General features: G+C 39.5%; 1 long non-coding RNA gene across 1 annotated transcript; it reads right to left on the reverse strand.

The window, feature by feature from the left end:
- Positions 1-9063: 9063 nt before the first annotated feature.
- Positions 9064-19873, reverse strand: LOC116421361. The gene is made up of 3 exons (XR_004231695.1): positions 19692-19873; positions 19469-19593; positions 9064-9136 (listed from the first exon to the last, which is right to left on the reverse strand). It is a non-coding gene; the product is annotated as an uncharacterized LOC116421361 (long non-coding RNA).
- Positions 19874-20247: the final 374 nt, after the last annotated feature.

Genomic DNA, 20247 nt, shown 5'->3' on the forward strand with positions numbered 1-20247 from the left:
TTCCTCCAGGCCCCTTCCCTTAGGGAGGCAGGGGTCCAACCTCCAAGGAAAATTGGAAAAAAAGCCACCCTGGCCTGCCACGGTAGAATCACAGCTATCTCTGGGAAAGGGCACAGATCCAGCATGCCCCATCAACTATTTAAAACCAGGATGCTAGAAATCTTGCCAAAACAACTTTGAAGGCATTTTCAGGTAAAACAAAAATTTTTTTCCTTGTAGGATGGTCCAACACCCCTTCCCAAATGAAGTATTGGCCCTGGGAAGAAACAAGGAATGGATTAAATAACCAAAAATTTGGGTTCATTGGGCCAGTAAAAAGTTAACAATGAAATGTCAGCAATGTTCTAATTCCTGGAAAGCTTAGACCTGGGTTTTAAATAGCTTTTAAAAAACTTCATAATGGGCTCATTCCTAGGGTGGGAAATGCAAGGGTTCCAACTCTGCCGGGTCTCAAAGAGCTGAGCAGGGAAGAATAGGGTTAAGGTTCGGGAAGACAGGGAGGTCGTGAATGAGGAACTGAGGTAATTGCTTCCTTAGGCCTCCCTTCAGCCTTTGTTTTATCTTTATCCGTTACATAATTTTCCTGATTACCTTATACATTTCTTTGGGTCAACCAAATTTTTCAAAACATGTTGTCGATTTATTACCTTTATATGTTACTTATTTGACATTTAATTTATTTGAGGTAAGTTTTCATGGCTAAATGTTAATTATTGATTTAAAGGGAAGCTAATAATGAAAAGGTAAGTTATTATACAAGGTTAAATGTCAGTGACTTTTGTTCCTTTACTTATGTCTTCTTTGTCAATCCTATGGATCATTTCATGCTTCTATTTATCTGAAGTGGAACTGTGTACTTAGGCATAACAAAGGATAACAGGCCATTCCAGTTATTCTTTAACCATCTGTTGATTCCTAGACATACTGATCTTTTCTGAGTGTAAGTTAGTAAACATCATTGTTTCCTAGACCTTTGGAGACTCTCCTAGAGTGACAATGCTCTCCATGGTGTTCTCTCCTTTATCATTTGTCTCAGTGAGAGATTAGTTTGATTAGGGCAGGATATGCATATGGAATCATTTCTATTTAACTTGTCCTATTTTCCCTTGTCACCAGATTTTTTTAGATAATGTTTAGTGCTGTAATCAAGCCAATTAGAGATAATATAGGAAATAGTAGTCCACTAATGAGAATCATAGAAGGAAACGTTCCTGCATGAGTGCTGTGGACATTTAATCTCAGTGCTGGACTTTGCCAATCAGCTTAGAAATTGCAGGTCCCAACAAGGAGGAAAGGAAAGAAGAAAAGAAGGAAGAAAGGAAAGAAAGAAGGAAGAAAAAAAGAAGGAGGGAGAGAGGAAGGAAAGAAAGAAAGAGCTGTTGTCAAATTGACCTTGAGTAAGTTAATAGAAGCCAGCTTTGCCTCCAATTTTAGCTAACCTTAATGACATTTTTTTTCAAAATCAAATGACAAAAAGCTTTATTATGTTGCCATAAGGTAGGAAAAGTAGGAGAAATACTCAGACTAAATCCCTAATAAATAAACTGAAGGATTTCCATCTTGATTAAATACAGTGTGTGAGGGGTCAAAATAGCCCTAAAAATGTAAGGAATTCAATCAATGACTATTGCAACTGAAAGACAAGATAATCCTGACAATACTTCTCTCCAGGTAAAACTGCTTCAGACAAACAGCCCTGTTAAAAAACCTTGCCTCTAGGGCCATCTTCAGCCATTTGAATCCATCTGGCAATGGACCCAGATGGTTCTGGAGGAGAAAGTGAGGCAGGTTACCTTGGACAGCTCTTCCTCACTTAAATTCACTTTCTTGACAAGGTCATAGGAAAATTATTCAGACTCATTGGAGATCATTCTCATAAGATGAGAAGGAATGGCAGCTATGGGCCAACCTAATGAAGACCTTTCTCACTCCAAATTTTCAAGATTTTGTAAGAGCAGGAAAGATGCATTGCATATGGTTAAGACACTGGATGGATTACCTTTGTCATTGAAAAATTGGTGAGAATGTGTACCTTAAAATGGAGATAATAGACAGACCTTACCTTTGATTTCAAAAGATTTGTACATCTTTACCAGATCTCCGGGTTCTGCTCACTTCACTTAGTACCAGTTCATGTACGTCTCTCCAGACCTCTCTGCTGTCACCCTCCTGGTCACCAAACTTCCTTTAAAAATATCTCTCAACATTTCTAACACAGTGTCTACAACTCAATTAGCTCAATTGTAAAATGTAGATAATAAAAGGGATCCTATACTGTACAGCTGGGAAGATAGGAGAGCGTAGATGTACAAATCCTTTGAATTGTGAACTATGTAACTAACAAGTTTCCTATTTCTGCACATATACTTGTTGTGAGATTTCAAAGTTCAAATTAGCTATCACAAATGACGCATGTGTTTTAGAAGCCAAATGTTAAAGAACTTTTTATAATAATAACGAAAAGCAGCAAAGAATAGACCTTTTGCAATAACAAAACCAGCATATAAAAATAATAACTAAACACACTACAATTATTAATATAATAATCAGGAAAGAAGCAAAAGAGAGAAAAAATATCACCAATTAAGGGGAGCACTGACTCTGATTGACTGTGGCTGGGGGGTTCCTGTGTTCAGCTATGAGTCCTGAACTGGGAATTTTCCATGGATGAGACTCCAATGAGCCATTTCAGGGCAGGGGCTTTTATGGGGTTACAAAGAAGGTTTTGGGCCAAGGATTTGGGCTATGGATGAACCAGAGCTTTGGGCTTCTGCCCACTTCTTGGCTCTTGACCATGGGAATACAGATTGTTAGCTCATCAAGGAGATAACCATGAGGGTCTGCAAGTTTGTAATTAAGAAATGACATACAGGGGAGATTAGCCATTTCTCCCAAGTACTGTCCTTGAGTTTCAGGAGGGCTTGTTCCTGCAACATAGATAAGCAGCCATGCTTATCTATATATCATATACATGATACATTCCTTGAGAAATCAAAGCGAACTTTCTTTGAGAAGTCAGCTAAAGGACAGAGTGAACTTACTAAGGAATAGGGAAGATTGATTCAATATTCCAACCTTCCAATCACAGGGTACGTAACTGATATACCAGAGAAATGGTTCCATGTGATGCCATAACTACCTTTTGGTAGTTTTTGGGGGGTTGGTCTGTTACTAGGATAAAAGAGCAAGAATGAATGAAGGCCAGAGTCAATAAACATTATTTGCTGTGGGCCAAGCTCCATAGTTAGCACTAGGGGGATACAATGAATGGCCCAAGCTGGGCCTTAGTCCGGAGGGTTCCCAGTCTAAGGGGGTGACCCCATACACACAACTATACAAATAAGCGGGTTACTTATGGGAAGTAACTAAAGTTGTCTCTTGGCTCCCTCAAAGTATGTAAGGAGGGAGAGCATATGCAAGAGCAAACTGACAAGGGTCCAGTTGTCCTCCAAAGGCCAGGGATCACTCTGGCAAATCATAAACCCTGAGCTGCTGCTATCTTTCCCCCGCCAAATCTGTTTCGGGATTCCTTCCCCTTTGCTCATATGGTCCCTTTTTCATTCACAGACTTGGTCCCGGAGAAGCAGAAGAGCATTTTCAGAAGGAAAAATCATTCATATTCCCAGGTCCCCCTCACCGTGTTGCTCCCTTCTCCTCAAACAATAACGCACAAGTGTGGGACCTGGAGGGCCAGAAGGGCATCATTGCTGCTAGGTCAACAAGGCAAGAAAAGAACATTATGAGCTCATCTAGCGTGACGAGTTTAGCTTCCACAGCTCCTTCTATGATCGTGGCAATTACACTTGTTCTGCCACAAGCATTCCCTCCTAGTTTCCTCGAAGGCCATGGGAAAGCCACCCAGGCTTGGGCTGACAACACCAAAAGTGCTCCTCTGGAAAGGACACCAAAAGTGCTGTGTGACCTCTACACAACATGCGAGACTTCCTCTGAGATGACCTCTGAACCCTCCTCAGAATGGGACTAAGGAGAAGCTCCTGAAGCTGAGGAAGAACAAACCCCTGTAATTTCATTCAAAGTAACTAACCATTGGTCCTTGAAAGAGTAGTGCCAAAGTACATCCAGCCCCTCCCACGAATGCAAAATATGCCCTAAAACTACCTTAGAACCCTCCTCCAATTGACCCCAAGAAGAAGATTCTCAACCACAAGAAGAGAACCCAGCCTGTTTTACCAAAGGCAAAGGTCTCTGGAAGAGGAGTTTCAAAATCCAGGCAGCCTTGGACGACCAGTCCAAACCATCTACGAGGACGGTTCCCGAGTAGTCTTCCCCAAGTGTCCAGAGAAAAGGTCGTGGAAATGAAGGTCTCTTTTGGGGCTTTTGTTCAAATTTATGCTCTGACGGACCATAGAGGTCTGTTGGATCATAAAGTATTAAGTTCCAGCTTGCCCAATTTCCCCCGAAAAACAGAGCAAGTTTGTATCTCAGGTTAATACAGACTTTTAAATCAAAGGACTTGAGGTAGCTCAAGGGTCTCCAGACCAACCCCCCAAAAAGAAGAAAGCCACTGGGCTAGACATGAATTTTTCTGAAGTGGCAACATGTGCAGGCTAAATCCATAGAAGGAGTGGGGACTCCTGGTCTAGTTGAGTGTGGCTGGAGCCTCAGCAGCAGCACAGAGAGGTTCATCTCCCAAACTCTCTGTCAAGTTGAGGTCTGAGTCCTGGAGGCCTAAGTGAAACTGGGTTGATTAAGATGGCAGCTGGGCCCAGAGGTGCCACTGAGTACCTGAAGACCTGTCCCTGGCAAAAAGGGACCAGCCCCCTCTCAGTGAGTATAGAGGCAGTGAGTGGGGCAGAGATGCAGCTGGCTGCCAGCATTTGCAAGAGAAGGGAGCTCTTGATTTAGGAGTTCCTGGTCAGAGATTTTGAGGTTTTGGTCAGAAAGTTTGGGATTCCTGGTCAAAGGGAAACACTGAAGGGAAGGTAGAGGAACTTTCCCACACACCACAATTAGATGTGCTTAACCTCTTTTTTAAAACAATTGCACTTGCATAGAAGAATCCCACCATTGAAGTATATTATAGGAACAGGGAAAAGGAGAGTTAATCTTCAGAGGTGGACACTTAGGTTAAAAAAAAACCTTTTAGCCCAAAGAGTAATGAGTACTGGCTTCAACTCCAAAGAAAATGTGTAGAAGAACTCGAAAAGAAATTTAAAAATCAAATGAAATTGAGGGAAAAGTAACCAAAAATATTTCTGTCCCAAAAACCCCCAAAAGCTTATGGGGAAAAAAGGAAACCAACTTGCAAAGGAGAAAAGCAGTTGCAAGATGAAAATTATTCTTTGAAAAATGAAGATTCTCAATGGCAAGGTAGGGAAATGCAGAAAAATTAGGAAATAACAAAACAAATAGGAAACATTTGAAATAAATAGAACAATGTAAAACATGATTGAAAGAGAGATCTGGAGAACAGAATAGAATAGAATGGAAAATATATTAAGTTGACTACCCGAAATGGGTGACCAAAAAAAGAACCTTGACACAATAATGCAAGAAATAATTTGGGAATATTTTCCTGGAACGACAAAAGATGAGTGATAAATGGAGAAATAGAAAAAAATATCCTCCAAAACTATGAATGCCAATTTAAGGCATTTTCTACTCTTGTGAATACCCGTGTTAATGCCCAGTCTGCATTCACTACTGGGAGTCCCTCCTAGTTCCCAGGCCCTCAGAGGAATCTCTGGTCACTGCCTTTTGCAGTGCTAAACCACTTTTCCCAAGTTTAACTCTGTCTGAGGTCTTCAGGGATCTCTGGCCATCATTCCCAAAGAAGAATGGTTTAGATACAAGGTAGAGTGCTTGAGAACAGCCCTGTGCAAGCTCAAGACCTGCTATTCACATGTTCACATCCTGCCTAGCTGATCACCTGTTGACTCCCAGAACATCAGGTCAAAGAGGACCTGCTTCCTCCTCCCACAACTTAAAGAGGGTCTATGAGGTCACACGCACAGCCAATCAGAGAAGGAGACATCTCCCATTAATGATGTGGGTATCAAAGGGACCAGAGTTTCTGCCCACGAGGGGGTGCCTACTAGTTGACAGCAGACCCACTTCTGAGTATCTCAAGCTTTATTGCTTTTTTACTTCCTGTTGCACTGAGCCTGAGTCCTCCTTCGACCCTTACAATTCCCTTCTCTTGTAAAGCGGGGACCACTCATCACATCACGCTGACGTTAGTCTCAACAATAGCTGGCTTGGTCAATGTCAATGAGAGTGCAGAGTATATAACGGAACAGAGGCAATCAAAAGTAGGAGAGAGAGAACTAGGCCCAACAGTGGCTGAAACCAAACATGGAGAACATGGTGTTCAATCCATTCAATGATGTCATGTTCAAGGAGGCAGGATGTCAAGGAGATAGGATGTGAGGGATGCAGTATGTCAAGGAAGCAGGATGTCAGGGAGGCAGGATGTCAAGGAGGCAGAATGCAAGGGATGCAGGATGTCAAAGAGACAGGATGTGAGGGATGCAGGATGTGAAAGAGGCAGGATGTTAGCGAGGTAGGGTGTCAGGGAAGCAGTATGTCAAGGAGGCAGAATGCAAGGGATGCAGGATGTCAAGGAGACAGGATGTGAGCAATGATGTCAGGAAGCAGGATATCAGGGGCTGCAGGTTTAAGTATGTCAAGGAGGCAGACGTCAGTCATGCAGGCAGTTCAGAAGGCAGGATATCTGGGGTCTGCACGTTTACATTGTTACAAACCTTTGGAAAAAGAGGCGCAGAGGAAGGTGCATAAAGAACAGCTCATGTCCAGCACTGTCTCAGTATACTTCTCCAAGGAGCCATAGCTTGGTTTTTCATCCACTGATTTAGAGGCATTGGTCACAAGTGGAACAGAGGCACCATGTGAACAGCAGAGCCATGGAGAAGCACTAGCGCTTCATGTCCAGTTACCAGTCTGGCATGTTTGCATATCTCTCTAAGGCACTCCGACATCAGCTGCTACTCTGGTTATCATCGTCTCTGTGGCTCATCGGACAGCAAGGGACCTGGCTGCCATCAGCCTGACCCAGGCCTGCTGACTTCCTTCCACACCTTGGGCCTTGTCTGGCCCCTCTTTTGCTCTCCGGATCACAGAGATTTCTGGTTGAGGATCCATTCCTCTGCGTTTGGGTCTGCATCTGGAACAACAAGAGCATACCTGGGACCCCAAACCTCCTGCTGGCATGGGCCCTTCCGATGGCATAGTAGGCCCTTCCAATCACTGTGAGAGAGTGTTTGGTCCTGATGCAAGGCCAAACCTGGTTAAGTGCAGCAGATTTCTGCCTGTCATAAGCACTTGCTTGGGGTAAATCCAAAGAATTTGAAAATGGCAGGTTTTTGCCTGTATGTATTGCCACATCTTGTGCAAATCCCCAAATTCCCTTCTCTTCTGTGGATGGGAGCATCTTATGGGTATAAATAGCCTGTCCAATGATGGCTTGCCTAGTAGAGTTGTATGGGATGCCAGTGGAATGGGCAAAGCCAAATTCAATGCAAAAGGACCTAAAGGCAGCAGAAGGTGTATAAGCTGGTCCATTACCTGTCTTTGGTGCATGTGAGATTCCTACAATGGAAAGATGGCTCATCACATGCCTCACTGCTGCTCCTGAGTGCAGTGAAACCATAAAGAATTGGGAATGAGTGATGTCTATTTGCCATAAAGCATTCAATCTCAAACCACAAGTTTTGTTGTGGAGGGAGCATAGGAGAGTGAAAAGGAAGGCAAGCTGTACAGCCTTTTGCTATGCTCCTAGCATCCTCTTTTCACAGTTTGCAAATGTAAAGCTGCAGCAACCTGATAAGAGATAGGATTTGAAAGTCCACTATGAAAATGGACATGCAGGATACAATACTTGAGTGCCTTTTCACTTGCTCTCTAAGTTCTTTAAAGAGCTGATGATTTATCTTAGAAACTACAAATTCTATTGGGGCTGTGGCAATTCTTTGTACCACATCTACTGAATAAGACAAATCAAAAATTATATTTAAATACCCATGTGCTTTCGAGCTGTGGGCAAGAAATTTTTCCACTCTGGCATGATTTCGCAACACACATCAATTTGTGCATTGGTATAAGAAGTATATTTTGCCAGGTCTTGTCCCAGATAATTGAATTATTCTCTAAATGGCTTTCATTGAAATTGTAGTTACAAGCACTGGGTAAGGAATAGAATTTTGATCTCATTGTGCTGGGAGGTTCACCCATTTCATCATACTATCTCCTTCATGGATTGCTGTGGGTGCCTCTTTTGTAACAAAAATTGATATTTCCAATACTTTTTGAGTTATTCTTTCATCCATATTAGATAAAGCCAATAGAATCTGTCTTAGAGCCTCTTGAGTTCTTTTTGTGAGCTGGCATGATGAGTGTAAAGCACTGTCTCCTCTGAAAATGTTATATAATGGTAAAAAAATTTTGGAGATGCTTGTCTTAGAGGAGTATTATCAGCAGCCACATGCATTTGACGCATAGTGGGGCTACTATTCACGTTCTGTGACAAAACTGTCCCTTCAAATCCTTTACAAGGCTCAGATAAATTAATGTTGGGCACTGAGAAATCCATAACCTCATCTAAATTAGAAAAAAAGAACCTTCCTTTAGTCAATTTAGAGACCCAAGCCGGAAGAGGTTCCATGGTCTCCATCTATCCATTTACTTTTCTCAAACCAATAACAAATTCAGGGGAATTACAAGGATTTAGAGAAGCTTGAAAATCTCCTTAAGTGGCTCCTATTGATATTTAATGAACTCTGAATTTTTTCACTTTGTAAGATCTCTTTTCCCACTGATTGATGCAGAACCTTTCAATTGTAAAATAATGTCTTATCTTTAAATTCACATCTCAAAGAGGTAGCACTAATTTTAGCTGCTCTATGTCCTTTTATGCCAGACATACAGGTGTTTGCTGTAATCTTTAGTCAATTTCTAGACCAGCTGGGACCCATAATAGCTGTTAAGATCTATATCTGGGTATACCCACCTATTCAGTGGTCTGCCATTCATACAGATGATGCAAATGTTCGTTTTGGTTGCAGTCCATATTTCCGAAATTTGGTTGTTAAAGTTGAATCAATATCCCCAAATTGTATTCCAGCAGTGGGAGTCCAGAATTCTGATGTCTCTTCTTCTCCTGTGTCACAAATCACAGTGTCTATATTATTGATTGGGACAATAGCTCCACGTTCCTCAGTTTCCCAAATCATTCTATAAACGGACACTGTCCTCTAAGGCAACCTAAAGGGGGCGACGTAAGCTAACGGTGTAAGCCAAAAGCCCGGTGGGAATAAAGAAAGTTCCAGTCCCAGAAACCGTCTTTGTAGTCCCATAGGCAAAAGTTCACTTCAACCGCCACCTTCCACCCTCACAGGTTTGCCAGAGACTAACTGAGCAGGATGGAATGCAGCATTGTCAGACTCTTTTGAACACAGTAACAATAGTTGCCCTCAAGATGCTATTATGTCTCCTTGTCTGAGGCAATGAAGTCTCTTCCCCCTTTTGTAATGGCGACATAGGTGCAACTGGTGAGTGGGAGGTGCTGATATCATTACCCCTCCCATTCCTCCTCCTCCTCCTGCCCAGGAAGGTGGAGTTCAGGGAGGAGGGTCTGGAAATGCCCAAGAGGACATGTTCAGTGGTGGGCAGAATTGAAGCAGAAACTGAGTTTTGCATATGAAAAGAACCAAATCCCTTCCCATTAGCAGGGCAGTTCTTTCAATAAAAGGACTACTCTGCCCAGTAGATCCTCTTAAACTGTAGCAAATGAGATAAATTAACAAAAAAGCAAAAGAGAATTTTAATTAAGCCCAATGGAAAGGTTCAACCAACTTTTTTTTTTTTCTTTTCCCTTTTCGTTTCGGGAGGGCTTGGAACTCTTTTCTGTTCTAACTGCGCCTTGCCAACATTTTGTCCATTCTTAATTCAACTTAGGTTAGCCTGAAAATTAATTCTTTTTAACCCTTAACTGCTTGTAATATATTTTTTTACCTGTAACTCAATCTTTATTTTTCATTTTTACCTATACTCAACCATCTCTAGTATCTCTAGATGTTTTCCTTGTTTAAGTTCTTGTTTATTGTGGATAATGGCCTTGCTTGAAAAAAGCCCCTTGTTTTTCAAAGGTGATCTTGGCTTAAGAGATCACCCATCCCCCTTTTAGCCTATTTACATTACAAGCATGAAGGGACCCAGCCTGATCCCAGGTATTTTAGATCCATACGCCTCTGCATTCCCTTCTGGGTGAGGGACTACTTTGTCTTCCCGGATTAAATTTAAACGGGGGGTCTGGCAACCGCAACGCACCCCGCATGGGCGCCACCAGATTGTTAACTCCGGCAATCACCATTTGGCGTATCATCCTGTTCCACTCTGCACTCTCTACTGCCAGTCCCTCCTCGTTCCCAGGCCCTCCTAAGAATCTCTGGTCACTGCCAGCCATTGTTAAACCAGTTTCCCCAAGCTTCCCCTCTGTTTTCAGATCTTCAGAGGTCTCTTGCCTTTCAGAAGAAAATGGTTTGGGAACAAGATAATGCTTGAGAACAGCCCCATGCAAGCTTCAAGGCCTGTTATTCCCATGGTTAAGCATCCTGCCCAGTTGATCATCTGCTGATTCCAGAACCCCAGGTCAAAGAGGACCCGTTTCCTTCTCCCATAACTTAAGAGGGTCTATGAGGTCACAGGCACAGCCATCAGAGAAGAAAACCCCCGGAATGATGTTGATCTCCCTTTGGGACCAGACTTTAGCCCACAAAGTGGCCCCTCAAGGTTGAAGCAGACCCACTTCCTAGGGTCTCGTTTTAAGTTTGTTTACTTCCCGTTGCACTTGCCTTCTACCCTTGGGACCATTACACAATATATCTCAACAAAATCCATTGTGGAAAACAATAGGGAATAAAAGTTAGATTTCAAAACCCCTTCGGATCAAAAGCAAAAATTTTGGAGAAACAAAATCAAATTTAAATTATGGTATTACAATTGAATTGACAAGAAACATCAGCAGCCCCGGTAAAAGACTGGAAAATACTTTATTAGGGCTGTTTCTGAGGGGAGGGCAGAGACAGGGAAGGAGGAAGGGAGAAAAAGAGAATGCATCATAGAGGGAAACCAATTGAGGGGAGGAAAAGGAGGAAGACAGAAAGAAAAAAAAGATTGAGGAAAAAAGGGAGGGAGGAAAAGAGAAGGGCAAGAAGAGTTTGGAGATCCTTACCTTGGGAAAAGTTTCCATAACTATAGGATTTATTTTTAAATTTATGTTTTTACTTGAAATTACTATTTTTTCCAAAAGGCCAGCATTCATTGTTGTTCAAACCCTTGTGTTCCCAAATGTTTCTTCAATTATTTGTTTGTGCCACATTTTTAATTTGGGGGCCCCTTTCCTTCCTTGAAAATCCCTTTGGATATTTAAAAGAAAGGGAAAAGGCCAAACAAAGGATGCACATTTTGATAGCTCCTTGTTCCTCCAGACTCACCCCTTCCCATTTGAAATATACCTTTCCCGAAGTTCTCCAGAAACCTTAAATGGAGATTTGAACTGATAAACAGAAAAGTTTTTTTTAAACCCAGCAAGACAAAAAAGGGACAAGAAGCCCTACCTTCCCAGCCTGTTAACCAGAAACCTAGTTGGGGATTGGGCCAAACCTTTCCCCCCAAAACCCACCATGGCAACCCCCCAAGGCCACTTCTCCCTGGGTCACCCCTCCAAGACACTCTGCCTCGAGATGGTCTTGGCCTAATCCTATGCTATGTGGTATCACTCCTAATGCCACTAAGCATTCCAAACCCACTTCTCTTTCTCAGAGCTAACTCTGCTAGGATGTTAAACCCCTTTTAGGATTTAGCCTGCCAGCCAAAGACTTGCCCCAAACTGCTGTTTCCTTTCTCCTGGCAAAGGAAAATCTAATTAAAAATGACCCTTTCCCCATCATTATTAAAACCCTTCATCTTCAGACCCATCCTCCATTTACCCCTGATGTCCAATTTACATCTCTCAATTTTTGGGTCTAGGAAATACCTTTTGACACCAGCCAAACCATTCTGCTATTCTCTATGCCCTCACAACTCTGTCTCCCTATCTCTTTTTCCTTTTTTCTACCATGCTGTGACTTTCCTCCTCTCAACCTATTACATCAATAATCTTTAAAATTTTAGATTTCAGTAATATGAAAATAATCACTTTTTCATGAGCAATTTCACAATTTCTATAAGTAATAGCTGAATGAACAGAACATAGCCTATCACAAAAATGCAAAGGAATCTTTTAATTTACAGTCATTTCCAATTTCAACATACACACCAATTAAGAAAAACAGTTTGTTTAAAAAATCAATATTTTACCTTGTGGTATTGATACCAGATGTTCCATTCAAACTATCAATTGCTTTTGCAAATCAATCTTTCTTGTCACTTGATTTTAAAACCATTCATATTTTAGCTAATATCTAAATTTTAAAATTTCAAAATTACATTATTCAACTGGTTGAAATTTTAAAGGCCTTGGACCTTAATTTTTATAAATTACCCAATAAAGACTTTAGAAAGCAATATATTTAGTCTAGTTAGAGGATATAAATATGGGACTGCTTAAGGCAAGTTACCAGAACTTTCTTTTATTTACCTTTTTTTAAATGTTAAATCATATCAAATACAGACTTAAACTTTCTGTAATGTTTCAATGTCTGCACACAAATTTCTGAGATTTTGTGATCAAAGTAAAGAAATTCACAAAATTTAGGCAAATACCCATGTTAGTGAATGTCTACAAACCTTAATAGAGATTCATCACCTTTAAAATTTAAAATTCACCCATATCTATGAGGTTTCCAAACACAACAATCCAGGTGTAAAAGCCAATCACTGGAAATTATTACTACTTAACAAAAGATTACCGAGATTATCAGTAAACTTATCCTTCAGGGTTTTGAATTCCAACTAATTTTCGGGATAAAAGTTTACCTTCACAAGATCTTTTTATTAAAAATAATTTTTTATTGATGTGAACCCATGCTAGGGTAATTTTTAAAACATTATCCCTTGCACCCACTTCGTTCCGATTTTTCCCTCCTCCCTCCAAATTTCTCCCAAGATGGCAAGGTCCCATAATTGCTAAATAGATTACAGTAGATCTTGGATACAAATATATTGTGCAGAACCGAACAGTTTTCTTTGTTGTCAAGGAGAATTGGATTTAGAAGGTATAAAAACCAGGGAAGAAACATAAATGCAAGAAGTTTACATTCATTTCCTAGTGTTCTTTGTTTGTAGCTGCTTTGGTTCATCCTTGACCAATTGAAAACTAAGTTAGATTTTGTCTTTGTTGAAGAAACCACTTCCTTCAGAATCATCCCTCAAGTTTGTTGTTGAGGTATAAAATGATTTCCTGCCTTTTCTTGCTTAGCATCAGTTCATGTAAGTCTGCCAACCCCCTCTGTATTCGTCCTTGGCTGGCCATTTCTTACAGAACAATAATATTCCATAACATTCCATATACCCAATTTACCCAACCATTCTCCAATTGATGGGCATCCATTCCTTTTCCACCTTCTCCCAAAACAGAGTTCCACAAACATTTTGGCACAAACAGGTTCCCTTTTTTTAGTATCTCTTTTGGGGATAAGCCCAGAGAGGACACGTTGGATCAAAGGGTTTACACAGTTTGATAACTTTTTGGGCATAGTTCCAAATTGCTCTCCAGAATGGCTTGGGCCCAAATTCCCACCAACAAAAACCAAGTGTCCCCGCCTTTCCGGATCCCTCCAACATTCCCATGTTATTTCCCTGTCATTCCCAGCCAATCTTGGGACAGGGTGTGTGGTATCTCAGAGGTCTTAATTTGCATTTTGTGATCAATAGTGATTTGGGAAATTTTTCTATGAATAGTAATAGTTTTAATTTCATCATTCCTAAAAGTTGTCTGTTTTATCCTTTGACCATTTATCAATTGGAGAATGCTTGATTTCTTATAAAATTATAGAGTCAATTTTTCCATAATTTTTGGAAATGAGTCCCTTTATCAGAAGGACTGACCACTTTTGACTTAAAAAATGTTTTCCCCCAGTTTTTGTTTCCCTTCTAATTTTGCCGCATTAGTTTTGTTTTAAAAAAAACCTTTTCAATTTGATAAACCCAAAATTTTCAATTTTGTAGTCTAGTGACCTCAGTTTTCTTGGTCAAAATTCCTTCCTCCTACAGGTCCAGAGGTAAACCCATCCTTTTCTTCCCAATTTATTTAAGATCCATTCATTATGCCTAGATCAAAACCCCATTTTGACCTTATCTTTGGGACAGTGTTAATGGGTCAATGCTCAAGCCTTAGTAATTTACAATTTTCCCCAGCAATTTTTTGGGTCAAATTTATTCTTATCCCCAAACTGGGGCCCTTTAGGTTTGCCAAACACTAATAATTAAAGTTGGTCTTTTTTTCCCTTGAACCAAACCTATTCCATTGATCAACCAGTTATTTCTTAGAAATTACCAGGAAGTTTGGTAAATCGGCCTTTATAATTTTAGATCTGGTACAAATAGGCCAATTATTTGATTTTTTTTCACACTCTTTGAAATTTTGACCTTTTATTTTTCCCATGGAATTTTTTATTTTTTCTAGGTCAACAAAATACTTTTTGGGAAGTCTTTTGGTATAGCCAAAAAATAGATTAAGTTTAGGAAGATTGTCATCTTTATTATATTTCTTTTTGTCCAATCCAAGAGGTTTTTAATTATTTTTCCAAAGTTGTTAGATCAGACTTAAGGTGGAAAGTGTTTTTGTAGTTTTTTTCATAAAGTTTCCTGATTTCCCTTGGCAAGATGATTCCCAAATAATTTTACCACCAGTTATTCTAAAAGATTTTTGTAACCTCCTTTGATTTCTTTGGGATATTGGGAAGAATGCCGGATGATTATGTGGGTTTATTTTATAAAACTTTTTAAAATTGTGGATTATTTCTAATAACCTCTTTTAGTAGAAATTCCTGGGGTTTCTAATACCACTATCATCGAAAGAAGTGATAATTTGGTTTTCATTGCCATTCTTACCCTTAATTATTTTCAGTTCTTATTGCCAAAGCTAGATTTCTAATTAAATAATTAAAAGTAATGATAAAGTGGGCAACCTTTTGTTTCATTCCTGGATCTTATTGGGAATTGTTTTGTCCCCATTACCAAGATGTTATTGCTGGTTTTAAATAGATGCTATATTATTTAAGGAAAAGTCCATTTATTCTTACGTCGATGTTTTTAATAGGAATGGATGTTTATTTACCAAATTTTTCTGCATCTATTGAGATGATCATATGATTTTTGGGTTTTGTTATTAATTCCAATTATGTTGATAAGCCTTATTGAACCAGCCCTGGCATTCCCCGGTATAAACCCACTTGATCATGGTGAATTATCCTGGGATTAATTTTCTGAGTCTTTCATTTTTATTTAAGATTTTAGTAATTATTCATTAGGGAGATTGGTCTAAGTTTTTCCTGTTTTCAGCTCAACCTGGGTATCGTTGTCCGGCCCAAAAAGGAATTTGGAGGACCCTTCCCCCCTTTTTCAAATAGTTTAATAAAGCATTGGGACCAATTGTTCTTTGAATTTTGGTAAAATTCACAGGTAAACCATTCCTTCCTGGGAATTTTTTATTTAGAGGATTAATTTGTTCTATTTTTTTAAATGGGGACTATTTAACAATTTACCCTCCTCTGATAATCTGGGAAGCCATATTTTTTGGGAGTCATCCATTTCATTTTAGGGTTATTCAAATTTATTGGCTTAAAGTTGGGCAAAGTAACCCTTTTATTTTTTAATTTCCCTCTTCAATTTGGAAAGTTCTCCTTTTTTTAAGATTACTAATTTGATTTTCCTTCTTTTAAATCAGATTTACCAAAGGTTTACAATTTATTGGTTTTTCATAAAACCAACTCCCAATTTATTTATTAGTCTAAGTTTTTTTTTACTTTCAATTATAATTTTTCCTTTTTAATTTTGAATTTCCAAGTTTAGTAAATTTGATTTTGGGGGATTTTAATTTGGTCTTTTTCATTTTAAGTTGCAAGCCCAATTCATTTTGACCCTTCTTTCTTCTATTTTTGTTTCAATAAGTTCCCCAAGGGATTAAAAGTTTCCTTATTACCGCATTGGCTGCATCCCACAAATTTTGGATGAAGGACCGTTGTCATTATCTTGAGTGAAGTTATTAATTTGGGTTCATAATTTGTTGTTTCACCCAATCATTCTTAAGATGAGATTTATTTAGTTTCCAATTACTTTTTGATTTGTTTAAATTTAACTTTTTGCTGAATGTGTTTTTAGCATTGTGATTCGGGAAAAAAGTTTTTACTATTTCTGCCTTCCTCATTTAATTTTGGAGGTCTTTTATGTCCCAAATATGGTCAATTTTTTGTGGTTTCATGAGCTGCTGAGAAGAAAGTATACCCTTTCTCATCCCATTCAGTTTTCTCCAGAGACCTTCTACCTAATCTTTCTAATATTCATTACCCTTTAATTTCTGTCTTATTTGTTTTGTGATTTGATTTATTCAGATCTGAGAGTGAAGATTGAGGTCTCCCTGCCATTGTATTTAGCTGTCTATTTCTTTCAACTCCTTAACTTCCTCCTTTGAATTGTTATACCACTTGGCATATATGTTTAATAATGATATTGTTTCCCGGGTTCATCGTACCTTTTAAGGAGATATAGTTTCCTTCCTTATCTCTTTAATTGATTCAATTTTTGCTTTTACTTGATCTGAGATAAGGATGGCCACCCCTGCTTTTTTTGATTCACCTGAAGCAAATACATTCTGTTCCAGCCTTTTACCTTTACTCTGTATGTATTCCTGTTTTAAATGTGTTTTAAAAAATTTAGGTTAGACTTTTTGATCCAGGTCTGCTATCCGCCTCCTCTTTATGGGAGAGTTCATCCCATTCACATTTACGGTTAAGATTAATAATTCTTGTATTTCCCGCCATCCTAATTCCCCAGGATTATGCTTTTCTTTTTTCGCCCTTCCTTCCCCACTTCCTTAGTATTAAACTTATTGGTCCCACTTGCCACCCAGCTCTCCTCTTAATATCCCTCCCTCCTCCCTTTGAAACCTTCCCCCTTTCTTTAAACCCTTCCTTATTACTTTTTCCTTTTCTTTTCCCTCCCCACTTTTTAATGAGGTGAGGGGAAGACTTTCTTGTAAAACAAAATGGTTCAATTATTTTCTTTCTTGTTCTGATGAGAGTAAGATTCCAAAATGTTTCCCTCTAAGTTCCCCAGATATGATATTTTTTGGACTCATGGACAAAGGAAGCCTCTTTATCTCCCTTTCCCCTTTTTCTGAACTTTTCCCTTCCATTTCTTCCTTTTTATGCTATATCAGTAAAATCAAAATAATGTGATTTTTATGTGTATCCACAACAGAAATAAGTTTCTCAAGAGTTCCTTTTAATTTTCTGCTTGTTCTTGAGTCCTGTTGTTAGATCAAATTTTTTGTTTTAAGTTTTTTTGGGAAACAGATGGAATTTTGCCTGTTTCATTAAATGTCCATCTTCTTCCATGGAAAATTTTCAGCTTTAGTTGGGGTTTATTTCTTGGCTTCATTCGGGTTCTTTGCCTTTTGAAATCAAATTTCCGGCCCTTCGATCGTTTAATGTTGAGGCAGCCAGATCTTTGTGTGACCCTCATTGTGGCAAACGGTATTTGAAACCGTTTTTTTCCCGGATGCTTGTAGAATTTTTCTTTAATCTGAAAATTTGAAGTTTGGCCATTTAAATTCCTTGAGTCTTTATTTTAGGGTCTTTTTCGAAGGTTGCCTTGATGGATTTTTCCAAGCTTTTTTACCCTTACAGTTCTATTACTTTGGGCAGTTCTTTTTAATACCTCCTGTAAAAATATCTAGGCTCTTTTTTTCATATTTTTCGTAGTAAGGATCAGGTAGGTCCTTAGGGTTTTTCTCCTTGATCTTATTTTCCAGGTCCGTTTTTTTTCAAGGTTAAATTTTTTTTCCAAATCTTTCATTTTTTTGGTTTTTTTGTTTGATTTCTTCCTGTCTCAATGAGTCAATCATTTTATTTGTTCAGTTCTTGATTTTAGCGTGGTTTTTTTCTTCATTAGCTTTTTTTACTTCTTTTTTTATATGTCCGATTGAGTTTTTAAATGAGTCATTTTGCTCATTTTTTTTTTGGAATTTTTTTTCCATTTCACTAATTTTTTTTAGTGAGTTTTTCTTTTCTCCAATTAAATTTTTTTCCCCGGAACTTTGGAAGATTTTTTTTCGTTTCACATTTTAGGGAGTTGTTTTTTTTTCCACTTTTGTCAAAATTTTCTTTTCGTGAGTTATATGTCTTTTCACTTTCTTGCGCTTTCTTTCCTTTTCCATTTTTCTAGTTTCTTTTTAAGGTTTTTTAGTCTCTTCTAGGAGAGCCTTTTGTATTGGGGAACCAACAATTGTTGGGACTGTCTGCTTTAGTCTCTTCAGGGTTGAAAAGCTGTTCTCTTTCTGAGTAGAAACTATCAATTGTCCTTTTGATTTTCTTACTCATTTTGTTAAAGCCTTTTAGGGTCTTCCCTAGGGCCAAGAGGTTACCAGCTTCTGCAGAACAGTGAGAGGGTTGTGGACGGGTAGCTGTCCTGCTAGCGCTGCAAAAGCAGCTAGGTACTGGAGTGCTCTGGAAAGGGTTCCCCACCCAGAAGTAAGTCAGGCCTGTGGGACAGAGCTGGGAAGTGCCCTGCAAAGAACCCCCACTGTGTGAGATAATGACTGCCCTTGGTGCTAGACACTGAGCAGTGAGGAGTTTCCTATCCAAGCCAAATCCCGCCCTAGGGCTGTGGGATTAGCAGTTGAGCAGGAATGGATTTGCAGGACCGAAGTGTCTCTGCTCTGGGAAGCTACAGTCCTGTTGGGAAGTTCTATTGCCCAGGCCAGGCCCTGCACTGTGCTGATTAGAGGCTGCCCAGGTGTGCCCCCTGCCGTTGGGTTTGTAACTGCCCCGAAAGGCCCCAAACTGGGGATGGGCTGCAGGCTGTGTTTCAGTCTCTTGAGTCACTTCTGGGTTTGAGTAGCTACAGCCAGTGTTAGGTTCTGGTGTTTTTTTTTTTTAGAGTAACCTCTGTTCCAGGCTTTAATTCCTCTGCCAGTTTACTGCTTTGTAATAAAGGGAGAGCAGCCTATAGCAGAGTGGTCTCTATAACTTCTCTAGCCACAGAGATCACGCCCACCCCTGGTCTGCTCAGGACACTAGCCTCTCCCTGCCTGCGCTGGTCTGTTTCTGGCCCCTCAGGACAAACCTTTCCTGGATCTTCCAGATTGACTTCAGCAGGTAAGTTGTATGCTTCTGATCTTCATGAATTTAAGCAGTGAAGAGCTATTTCTGAGGCTGGATAAAATAGTTGGTTATGAGGGGAATGAGAGGACCTTAAAAAGTCACGTGTGCCTTCTCCGCCATCTTGGCTCTGCCCCACAAGATACTTTTAAGAAGGCTAATATACTTACAATTTAAGAGAAATTCCAGAAAATGATTCCTCTTCATTTCCTGGTTACTTTATATGACTGATACCCTCTTTCTTTGTTCTCTTTCACCTGTCCCAATTGAGAACTGCATCATGGAGGGAGACCAACTGAGGGAGAGAGGGAGGGAAGACAGAAAGAGGAAAAAGACTGAGATAAAAGGGGAGAGAGGAAAACAAGAGAAGTGGCAAGAAGAGTGAGATCTTACCTTGGAAAATTTCATATGCTATACGATTCATTTTAAAATTTATGTTTTTAATCTTGAAATTAGTATTTTTCCAAATAGAGTTTTCAGCATTTATTGTTGTCAAACTTTGTGTTCCCAATGTTTCTGCTTCACTCTCTTCATCCCACATTTTCCAGACAGCAAGTGAAAAAAATAAAAGAATTACAATTCTTTTACACACCTAACCACACTTCTCAGATCATACAAGAAAAAATCTCATCCCCAGACAAAACACCAGGACAAAGGAAAAAAGCAGAAATCTGTGTGAGAACTCCTGGCTCAAATGGGCTACTCTGAGTCATCTCCAGATTCCTAGAAAGTTGGATTTCCTTAAGGGATAAACCAAGGAGAGCCCACTGACTTGGATAGGTGAAAGAAGGGAAGAATTAAATAACCTTCTTTTCATTGTGCCGATGGGGCAATAATTACCAATAAAGAAGATGTTTTGGTCCTGGGGTACATTGCCCTGAAATTTTCTTGGTCTCCTTTTCCCACCCCTAGTGACCTGAAAAAGGGAACAACCCTGAAAAGAGGGGCG

This window comes from Sarcophilus harrisii, chromosome 1 (genome assembly GCF_902635505.1).
Source record: "Sarcophilus harrisii chromosome 1, mSarHar1.11, whole genome shotgun sequence".
NCBI classification, from domain to species: domain Eukaryota; kingdom Metazoa; phylum Chordata; class Mammalia; order Dasyuromorphia; family Dasyuridae; genus Sarcophilus; species Sarcophilus harrisii.